Source organism: Podarcis cretensis (assembly GCF_951804945.1).
Source record: "Podarcis cretensis genome assembly, chromosome: 5".
Lineage (NCBI taxonomy): Eukaryota > Metazoa > Chordata > Lepidosauria > Squamata > Lacertidae > Podarcis > Podarcis cretensis.
The window spans coordinates 64,584,422-64,595,087 of record NC_137174.1 but is presented as its reverse complement, the minus strand read 5'-3'; the positions used below and the strand labels follow the sequence as shown (position 1 = coordinate 64,595,087).

At 43.2% G+C, this 10,666-nt stretch overlaps 1 long non-coding RNA gene across 3 annotated transcripts; it reads left to right on the top strand.

Annotated features, from left to right (window-relative positions):
* The first annotated feature begins 219 nt into the window (after window positions 1-219).
* On the top strand, window positions 220-5,551 carry LOC307216549. Of its 3 annotated transcripts, XR_013839136.1 has the most exons (4): window positions 220-439; window positions 1,563-2,838; window positions 4,000-4,205; window positions 5,430-5,551. It is a non-coding gene; the product is annotated as an uncharacterized lncRNA (long non-coding RNA). The 3 variants fall into 3 exon arrangements; XR_013839137.1 differs by lacking the exon at window positions 1,563-2,838 and having other exon boundaries at window positions 229-953; XR_013839138.1 differs by lacking the exon at window positions 1,563-2,838 and having other exon boundaries at window positions 230-439.
* The last annotated feature ends 5,115 nt before the right edge of the window (window positions 5,552-10,666 follow it).

Here is a 10,666-nt window from a genome sequence, read left to right as displayed (position 1 = left end):
TGAAGAAGGGAGCAACTGAGCCGGTTGCATCTCTTGGAAGAAGGTAGGAATGGTGATAGTGAATGCTGTGGCATTCATATAGACCCCCTGGTCATCTCACGGACTATTGACCCATACACCACTAATCCACTGCCACGAACCAGGTCCTCCCCAGTAAATCACTTAGTCTCAGTCAGGTTCTTAAGTTAACAAAGAAGGGTGTAGCTTATTGCAGACACAAATAAACTTTAACTGTGTTCAAAACGTTGTTACTCTTTACCTTCTTAGTCTTATTTTTATCCTGTCTCTAACTCTTCTACCTCCCCTCACACAAGAACCAACTGCACTAACTGTCTCTCTAATTCCAACTGTCTGCCAACTGCTTTCCTAACTGCCTTTTGCCAACCAACTAACTAAAACCAACCACCCCAAACCTCGGGCTAAGCCCTTTTATAAACAGGTAGGCTCTGCCTCTGGCTTTTCTATTGGTCTACCTATTAACGCTGTCTCTCCCCCTGTACAGACATTTTCAAACGAACGGGCAAATGCCACAGATGCCTTTGAATGTGGGGTGCTCCTTTTCTGCCTGAGCTCTTCTTTTCCCCGCCTGACTCTCCTCCCTGCCCCTGAAACAGCATTCTGCAAAATCCATATCTCCTTGCTCATTTGCAAGCATGCCTTCCACACAGGGAAGCTGTTTGGGAAGGAGTACTCAACAGGATTGAAAACACACCCACACCCACACACACCCTTGTTGTGGGGTGGGAGGAATGGAGAAGACACAATGAGCAGATCTGCCCTCATGGTTTATAACTTTAAGGAAGGGATAGGGAATGGTTATCATAATGGATTTGGACACATTACATTTTGCTTGTAACATTAATAATCCGCTATCAAAATGTGACACTAGAGGGTGCTGCAGAGCAACGAGGAACTGGCAGTATGGGAAAGTGTGTTGTTATGGAGGAAACAAGGTAAGGAACATTTTTATTTTACCAGTATGCCCTGTGACGTTTCAGAACAAGGTATCCAATATCATTCTAATAACGTTAAAAAGCTCTGTGTAGATCCAGCCAATGTCTTCTTCCTGCTCCCCCTTCTGACTGTATGTTTAAATTACACCCACCAAACACATTTAAAAGGGCACTGGGTGTCAATCAGCCAAAGGCCTGGTTAAAGAGGAGTGCTTTTGCCTGGTGCCTAAAGATGTATAATGAAGGCGCCAGGCGAACCTCCCTGGGAGGAGCATTTTATAAACCATCGCAGAAAAAGCCCGTTCTCATGTTGCCACCCTCCAGACCTCTCTAGGAGGAGGTACATGAAGAAGGGCACAACATTATGGCATCATATGATTGACAGCTGGGCCTGTCAAAGTTGGCCCACAGGGGGTGGAGGAGCCAAAACATCTGGAGGGCATCAAGTTGGTCTGTGTGCTCAAAATAGTGAGTGTGCATCCACAGCATGATCACACACACTCACTCACACACACACACACACACAGCACTCTTTGCTCAGGTTGGAGCTCTTCGGTTCCTATTTATTTATGTAGACTGTGATCTGCTATTTTTTCTTCTTCTTTCCAGATTCAGAGACAGCAGAAGAGCAACCCAAAGCTGAAATATTCATCAAGATCTACACTCAGGCTTAAGGAGATTTTTATTTTATTTTAATCAGTTCCATGTTCTACAACAACAAAAAATCAAACAGAAGCTTAAGAGCTTAAATGGGACGTGCCAGGACGGAATGGTTTCCTCGCACACTGCCAAACTCATGCCCTGCAGGGCAGCACTCACTTTTCTTTAGAGCCCATCTGGGATTCATGCAGGAGCATCTGTGTCATCATTGCCAAATAATAATGTAGCTAAGTAGCCTTGGACAGGTAGCTAACAGGCATCTGATCATGGCCAGGACCTTTGCTAATGGGATGCAACAAAGCTCTTCTCAAAGCTAGGGTGGCCACTTATGCATCACCAAAAGAGAGGACAAAGAAAGGAGAGTGGTTTGCATAAAATTTGCATATGTTAATTCATACGTATAGGTGAAAAATTCTATAATTTAAAATAGAAATCTCTCCATCATGGGGGAATGGGGTAAGGGGATTTGTGTGCTGATAGCAGATTTGAGCCTTGGTCTCTTGGGTCCTAGTCCAACACTCTATACCCCCTCCCCCCCGCAATACCACACTGGCTGCTGTTGTTCTTGTTATTTTGTAGCAGCAGTATTATGGGATGCATATGTCACTCTTCAGCATAGGATCTAGTAGCCAGTCAGGTAAGCCAATAGGACTACTAGTATAGCAGAGTCAGGGAAATTGAGTCTGGGGACCTGGGGGCTGACAAGGGAGGAGTTAAGGGCCAGGTGAGATGTGACGGTATTTTCTCACTTGCTAATGGACTGAATGGCTTTTTACAAGTAAATTGCAGACATGGAAGGGAATGAGAACGACCCCACCCCACCCCCCACACAATGGAGACAGCAGACACAAGTGGCCTGATCCAGATCTGGACTGCAGCAGGGGGCAAGGGTGCTTAAACCAAATCCCTTTTGCTTACAGTTTGCTTTTTCAAAGTCATTCACACAATTGCTAATTGGGTAAATGGCTTTTCTGTCTTGTTTGTTCTAAGCCTGGAAGTATTAGGAAGGAAGTCTCAGTGAACAGAAACTGAGCTGGATTAAAAGGTTTTTGTATAGGCCAAGCAGGTAGGCACCTTACAGCCACCTTAGCTTCAACAACTCACAGACTGACTCATTCAAAGACAGTTGTGCCAGTGGATGGGCACAGAAGGAATCACACAGGAACTTCAGGCAGGTTGCTGACCAGTAGGGGTCTCAGGACTGACTGAGGATCAATGGCTGGAGGTCAGTGAAAAGCATGACTGTTGGCTGTCCTTGACATTGGGCTAACTAATGGCTAACTAATGGATGCTTTAGCTGAGATTCCTGCATTGCAGAGGGTTGGACTAGATGACCCTCAGGGTCCCTTCCAATTCTAGAGCCAGTGTGGTGTAGTGGTTAAGAGCGGTAGACTCGTAATCTGGTGAACCGGGTTCGCTTCCTTGCTCCTCCACCTGCAGCTGCTGGGTAACCTTGGGCCAGTCACACTTCTTTGAAGTCTCTCAGCCTCACTCACCTCACAGAGTGTTTGTTGTGGAGGAGGAAGGGAAAGGAGAATGTTAGCCACTTTGAGACTCCTTCGGGTAGTGATAAAGCGGGATATCAAATCCAAACTCCCCTTCTTCTTCTTCTTCTTCTTCTTCTTCTTCTTCTTCTTCTTCTTCTTCTTCTTCTTCTTCTTTTCTATGATCTTCCTCTTCTTTTTTTTCATCAATAGTCTTTGAGAAACAATTTGAACATTTTATAAATTTCTGCTTGATCAGGAGCCTGTGTGTTTCACACAAAGCATTGGACCTGGGGAATAGCCACAGTCAGGCATTTATTTTAAATAATGGGGAGCAGTCATTGCTGCTTTGGCTATGCACCATACCTTTAAAGTACATTTAACACAGACACACCGAGAAGAAGCCTGGGAACTGTAGTTTGTTAAGGGTACTGGAAACTGTAGTTCAGTGGCAAACTTCAGCTTCCACGATTCTTTGTGTGTTTTGAATGTGCCTTCAACGTGTGGCATGTACACAACTTTAGCCCCACAATCCTAGATGTGCAGCCTGATATCTGTAGCATCCAGCAGAGACTTATTCAGCCTGTAACCTCCATCTTGGCACTGAGTTTACAAGTGGCTCCTATGGTTACAATATCAGGCAAAATTTTGGTACATTTTTTTAAAAAAGTTATCCTCCCCATCTGCCCTGCTTGCTCTGTGCAACATCTTGCCTGGTGAAGAATTCTGGGGAACATGAAAGCTTATTCTCTTTTTGTGATCTTTGGGTTGGCCTTGGGCCTTGCCTAACTATAGATTTTGGAGGACTTCCTCAACCCCAACCCCTTATGGAACAATACTGTTGCCTATGCTTTAAAAATATAAATCTGATCCGTCTCCGAGTCATGCTGTCCCGCTCTCAGTATATTAGGATGCCATGAGCAATTCAGGGGAAGTAACATGTGAGTCTGGAGCCTTTCAAGCAGCAGCCTGCTGAGGTGAGGCACTCAACAATCCTCCTGCCCTAAGGTCATACTCAGCGAGGAGTCCCTGGAATTAGACCCACCTCATGCATCGTGATTGAAAACTCCATCCCAGCCGAGAAGCAATGCCTGGAAATAACTTGTTGGTAAGTAGACAGAAGCGGGTAAATCTCGCTTACTGCTCAGCATCTGCCAGCAGCCACAGTCGGCTGCTCCGCTCCGGTGCCTCCGAATCTCAATAAGTCCCCTGCACTCCTCGGCTGCTGCCTTGGTTTTCCTTGGTCACTCTTCGTCACTCTTGACTGCTCCTTGTCTCTCTTCATCAGCCTTAGCAGTGCTCAGCCTCGCCAGCTCCCTCTCCCTCCCCTTCTGATTTCTCTCTCTTGCCAGCATGTCCCCACGCAGGGCAACTTTTCAAACTCAATATATTGCCTAATATTCTCCATTCTCTGCCACCCACTCCCAAAGAGGCCATGACACAGATGGAGACTGACACAGGGGCATCAGAAAGCGCAGAGAGAGAAGCATTTCTGAGAGAAGATGGAGAGAGAGAGAGAAGGTTATTCCCTTAAGAAGAACTTACTTTGGAGGCAGCCTGTTCAGAATAGGCCCATTTCTCCGCTTGAGAGCAGACCGGCAATTTGGCGCGGGGGCTAAGCCATTGTTGTTATTATTATTAAGATTTATATTGCCATCCATTAAAGAACATTCCCTGGGCAATTTACAACAAAATATTAAGCAAGACGGTAAATAATAACAAGAACAGGAAGCCAACAATCAGCCATAAAAGTTCAAGGAAATTCTTGAAGGAGGCAGCATAAAATAGTTTATAGCCCAGATTTAAAACTGCTAAAAGGACTGGGTGAATTTATTTGGCACCAAAAAGACTACACAGAAAGCACCAGTTTGCTCTGCCTGACACTAGTTCTGGCTTCACCTACTGTTGCTCTCCCTGCCTTCTTTGCTACTCAATCTAATAGGCACCAGCCACTATGCAGCTGAACATGCTTAGTATCCTCCACCACAGTCATAGGCAAACTCGGCCCTCCAGATGTTTTGGGACTACAACTCCCATCATCCCTGACCACTGGTCCTGTTAGCTAGGGATGATGGGAGTTGTAGTCCCAAAACATCTGAAGGGCTGAGTTTGCCTGTGCCTGCTCTACCACATGATCTTAAGCCCTTAGCAATCAGTGTAGCTTCTGATCACATGGAGGAGCCTATCCATGTACTTTACAGCCTGATATTCAACAGGGGGAGACAGCTAAACCACCACCATTTTGTCAATCATCTTGCCAAAGAAAGGTGCATTGTTGACTGGGTGGCAGTTGGCATAAACCTCTGGGTTCATTTCACTGCCTCCCCCCCAGTGGCTGCACCACCACCTTCTTGGGGACCATCCTATCATGCAGTGAAGCATTCACCTGCACCCTGGTTCTACCTAGTCAACCCTCCATGGCTTGCACAAACCAGTGAGCATGGGTCAAGAGACTTCCAGGTTGGCGCCCCCGGCAATGGTGGAGCTCCTCCGATTGGGAGGAGGGAAACCCTGTTTTTACTCGCAGGGAAACCCTGTTTTGGGGATCCGGAGCGACGTGGGGTGAGCGGCGCGGTGCTTTGAATCGACCGCTTCTTTCATGGAGTGAAGCCGCATTGCTGTTGTCGGAGAGCGCTGACTTTTTCTTGTGGACAATTGGATTTTAAACAACAACCCGTGAGTAAAACGGAAAATTGGATCTTTAAATATCTTAATTTGGCATCAAACGGGGAAGGTTCAAAACAGGAAGTCTACCTTCCCCTTTTGTAAATAGACTGAAGCAAAGAGCTTACAAGTTAAGGTCTCGGAAAGCCTTATGTAAAGGATTAAACTTCCATCGATTGAAATTATTAGACCCCCCTTGGAAGCAGGAGAAGAGGGGAAAAATTTTGGACTGTGTATCCTGCAGGAGAGAGTGATTAAAATTAAATTACCACTGCTCTGAACCTGGGAACGGGCTCCCAGTGATTGACATTTCGGGAGAGTTCATTGACAGCGAAGAGAACGGATGTTGACAGTCAGTTAAATACAACACAATTAAAAACATTTACAAAAAAAGAAAAAACAAATTCATTATTTCCAAATCCTCAACTGTCATCACCTTCTTTCTTAGACCTCCTCCTTCCTTTCTTTGTATCCTAGTTTTTAATTATCCCAGCAAATCCTTTCCATATTCATAAAATTCTGTCATTACATTACCCTAGACTATTTTAATCTTGTCTTTCTATAATAAGATAAATCTTAAAACTTAAAACTTAAATCTTGTCCATACCAACTTCTCATAACCATAACATTCTTTCATAATTCTTTAAACATTTTTACTAAAGCCAAATGATTTCATTCCAACATTTTTCTAATGTTCATCAATTTTATAAAACAGTTCTAATAGTAAGAAAAGGAAATACAAACAAGTCCAATCTTCATCCAACGTCCCTTCCTCCTGGTTCCGGGTTTTGTCAGTCCTTATTGTCTCGTCGATCTAGCTCATTAACCTGGCAACCTTATATCCGAGGCCCTCAAGTCTCTTCCTTGTCCCTTCCGCAGCTCTTCTTCATATTCGGAGCTATATTTTCCCTTGTCTCCTACTCATGATAACTCCAGCTTGACATTATTTTTAGCCCTTCTCGATAGATCAGCCCCTTTTCCATATTCAACACTAAATTCCATATGGTATTTAACAGCATATTTCAAAGGCCCTCCAAGGTTAAGAGCTCCCGCAATCCCAAACATCTCGCGGCCCATTGCCATATTTGAAAAGTCCAGACATCCCAGCATAGGGGGGTCAATCCAGCCCCCCATTTCCAAGCCAAACCAAACATTTTCTTTCCAAATCTGGCTTTTATCCAGTTCATTTGTCAAGTCCGAAAACTCATATTCCTGTTGGGCCTGTTCTGTCAAAACACACTCCTGATTTAATTCCTGAGTGGGCTCCACATATTTTCCCACTGCCTGTTCAAAGTTTCCCACTGCTTGTTCCAAATTTCTAGCCGAAGTCGCCATCCAGTTCACCTTTTCATGTAGTTGTTCCAGTAGGGCATTTGTTTTGTAAAAGGCACACAACAAGGTTTCTGAATACATTGTCCTGCAAGGTCAAATGCCTGTTCCCACGATTGTAATCTGTAACAGCTGCCGGCTCCCTGGAGTTGGTTACAGTTTCACGGTCTCCCTCTAGGGGGAAAACTTCTATTTGTTCTCGCAACAAAGTTTCCCCTTTTAAGATATTTTGTCAAAATTTATTCCTTTCAAATGCAAAGAGGAACAATGGAATCACTATGTTTCTCTTCTTTTCGCTGTCTGTCAAAAACACTTATTTCTGGTCAATGAACTTCAAACGTCAGTCCTGACACCCCCGCTCCAGTATCAGGACGGAGGAAAGTTACTTTACTTTAAAATCACCTTAAACAGTCTAAAAATGGTCCTCCCCCTTCTTCTGCTGTCAATGGGGGTTCCACAATTATAAATGATGGAATCCAGTCCTTTAAAGACGATTTTCTTAGCTCTAGTTTATATTGTCTTTGCTTTATTCTGTTTACAAAAGAACGGAAGGCTGACTTCCTGTTTAGACCTTCCCGTTCCGTACCAAATAAAAATAGGTATTTTAAAATCCAATTCTTTTCTGCTCGCTAATCCTTATTTGCTGTCCAATTGTTCAAAATCTAAGTACTCACGGGTGCTTATTTTAGAGTCCAAATTGTCCCAGCAAAAAGGCAGCACTCTCCAGCAACGGCTATGCGGCTTCGCTCCACGGAAATAGCCGTTGACTCACAGCACCGCGCCACTTCCCCCTCTTCACTTCGGAGCCCGTTAGTGGGTTCCTTAGCGGGTTGGGGGGCGCTAAAGGTGCCCGCCGAGTCCCATGGTCACAGGCTTCATCCGCCTGTGATTTTTGAAAGGGTCCCCGCTTCACCGTAGCGGAAAAGACCCGTTTCCCGCGGAGCTATTCCCTCCAGTTCAGAGGGAGTCCGCCATTGCCGGTGGCGCCACCCCGGAAGTCTAGAGGGAGCTTTTGAAACTGTTACAAGAGTGGAGCTGGGAAATCTCCAGCTGCTTGATAAGAACTGTGAGAACTAGAGATTGAACTTGGATATTCAAGAATGTCGACAGGAGAAGCCTTATGGACTGCATTTTCTAAGATAAGCCACTTGTTGGAACAGCTTCATAAAAAGATGGATGCTATGACTACTAAAATTGACATTTTGGAACTAAAAGGGAGCACCAATACAGAAATTATTCAGGATTTGGCACAGGAATCTATTTCAACAGGACAAATTGCTGAAAAGGAGAAGGAGAAAGTTGCTGTTGTCGAACCTAAAGTAATACAAGGGGGAGCCTTAGCCTTACAGAGGCAAACTGAGGACTACAAGTTGAGGCCCTTTATGACGGAGACTAGAAAAAGTCAGATTTTGAAGATCGGAACCTGGCGTGGACTAGAAAAGGAAAGTTGGAAAGATCCCTCTATGCAGAGATTAACTGACTTTTGGAATATGGACTTGGGTCAGGAGGAGATTGGAGTTCTGGGGGCTTTTGGATTTGGAGAAATTTTGAAGCATGCCTGGAAATACTTTATGGATCCTAGTTTTAATTATGGAAATCTGGCTGACCTGTCAAGAAGGAATAAAAGTATCGTTGGATTGGAGTTTCCCCGAGATCTGCTCTTTAACATCAAAGAATATGAAGAAGACTGGCAGAAGGGACGTGGAAAAGAGTTAAGAGCCTCAGACATAAGATCTCCAGGTTGATGGACTGTATGGAGTTGACGGAAGTGGCTGGTAGAGTCCGAGACTGGGGAGAGGAGATGGTGGAAGAAGATTGGAAATTTAAAGTCTATATATAGAAATATTGTAAAATTAATGAGTGATAGAAAAATGTTGGAAGGAAATTTTATGGCTTTAGCTGAAATGCTATAAGGAGTTAAGCTTAAATAAGTATACTAATTTTAATGGAAATAAGATTAAAAATATGTTAAGACATTTATATGATAGAAAATAGAGAAAGATGGAAAGGAATTGCTGAAACAATTAATGGAAGTGGAATACAAAGAGGGAGGTGAGAGGAGGTCAATGATACAAGGGAATGAAAGATAGAATATGGAAAAGGTATGATGTATGTTTTTAAATTGTTTTTGTTTTGTTTGGTTTAGTTTATTGTGTTAGTTTAATGTGTTAAGGTTGTGTTTTGTATTGTTTATGTATTGTATTGTTTTTTCTCTTTTTCGTTCTTTTTTTGGTCTTCTTTCTTCCTTTTCTTTTTTGTAAGCTTTAAAAGTAATAAATATTATTTTTTTTAAAAAAAGAGCATGGGTCAAGAGACCACGTAGAAGACCACACAACTGCAAGAAAATTGTCTGCATCTTCAAGCATCAATAGCTGAAACTGATTCCACAAAATGGACGGAATGGTACATCAGATGGCTCAACAGCTATTGCATCAATGATGATTTAGCTGTGTTTGTTAAAGATGTGGTTATGCTCCAGTTGCTCCCCTTGATTGTCCATTCTTTATTTTCTTTGCTCAGTTTCTCAACAAAGCAGCATCTCTTGAACTTCAGCAATGTTTACTTTCTCTTGTTTAAGAACATGTTATTCTCTTGAATACTTTTCAAATTCAAATTGTATGTGCAGAAACCACATAGTACAATGCAGAGTATCATTAGCCCCCTTTTGCTCTTGCAAGATTTCCCCTTGAAACCACATCACATGAACCCACATATGCTAAATATGCCCCTCTTTCTATTTCATTTCTCTTTCTGTGCTTCAGTGAAAATCCAAACATTGCAATTCAATCCTTGTTAAAATCTATCAGTAATCAAATACGCATATATTACCGTTTTCATCTCCCAGCTGGTAGATGTTGGCAATGTGTGTGTAAATAATAATGATAATGATGATAATAAACAAAACTAGATTTTATTTCATCTGACAGAGATGCTAAGACTTTGCACATTTGAAGCAGATTGGGGTGGGGTGACTTATCCCATTTCCCTTTTAAGCATTAATTTGGTGTGTCCATCATTGTTTTACAGTTTACTCTTTCCTTGAGCCCTGGGAATGAGGCTCTTTACTCATAAACAGCCCATTGCTCCTCTTCACCAAAGTGATGGGCCTAGCATTCAGAAACTGCCTGTCATATAACTTCTGATCCTTACCTGTAGCCTATGGGATATGCATTGTGCACACATCTTATTTCTACTATACTACAAAAACAAACCTACCTACACAAGTTTCAGTGGGGCACAGCTGGCAGATATTTAGACCCATCTGCACTATACATGTAAAGCAGTATCACACCACTTTAAACAGTCATGGCATCCTGCAAAGGATCCTGGGACCTGTAGTTTGTTCAGGGTGCTTAGAATGGTTAGGAGAGCCCTATTCCCTTCACAGAGCTACAATTCCCAGCAGTCCCTGGGAAGAAGGTTAAACCACTATGGAAATTGTAGCTCTGTGAGGGGAATTGAACTAGATGAGCTTCAAGGTCCTTTCAAACTCTATGATCCTAAAGGGATGGTATTGGTTGCCAGTTAGGTACTTGTAATGTGGAATGGTAACTTCAATTGTTTAGAATCCGCATG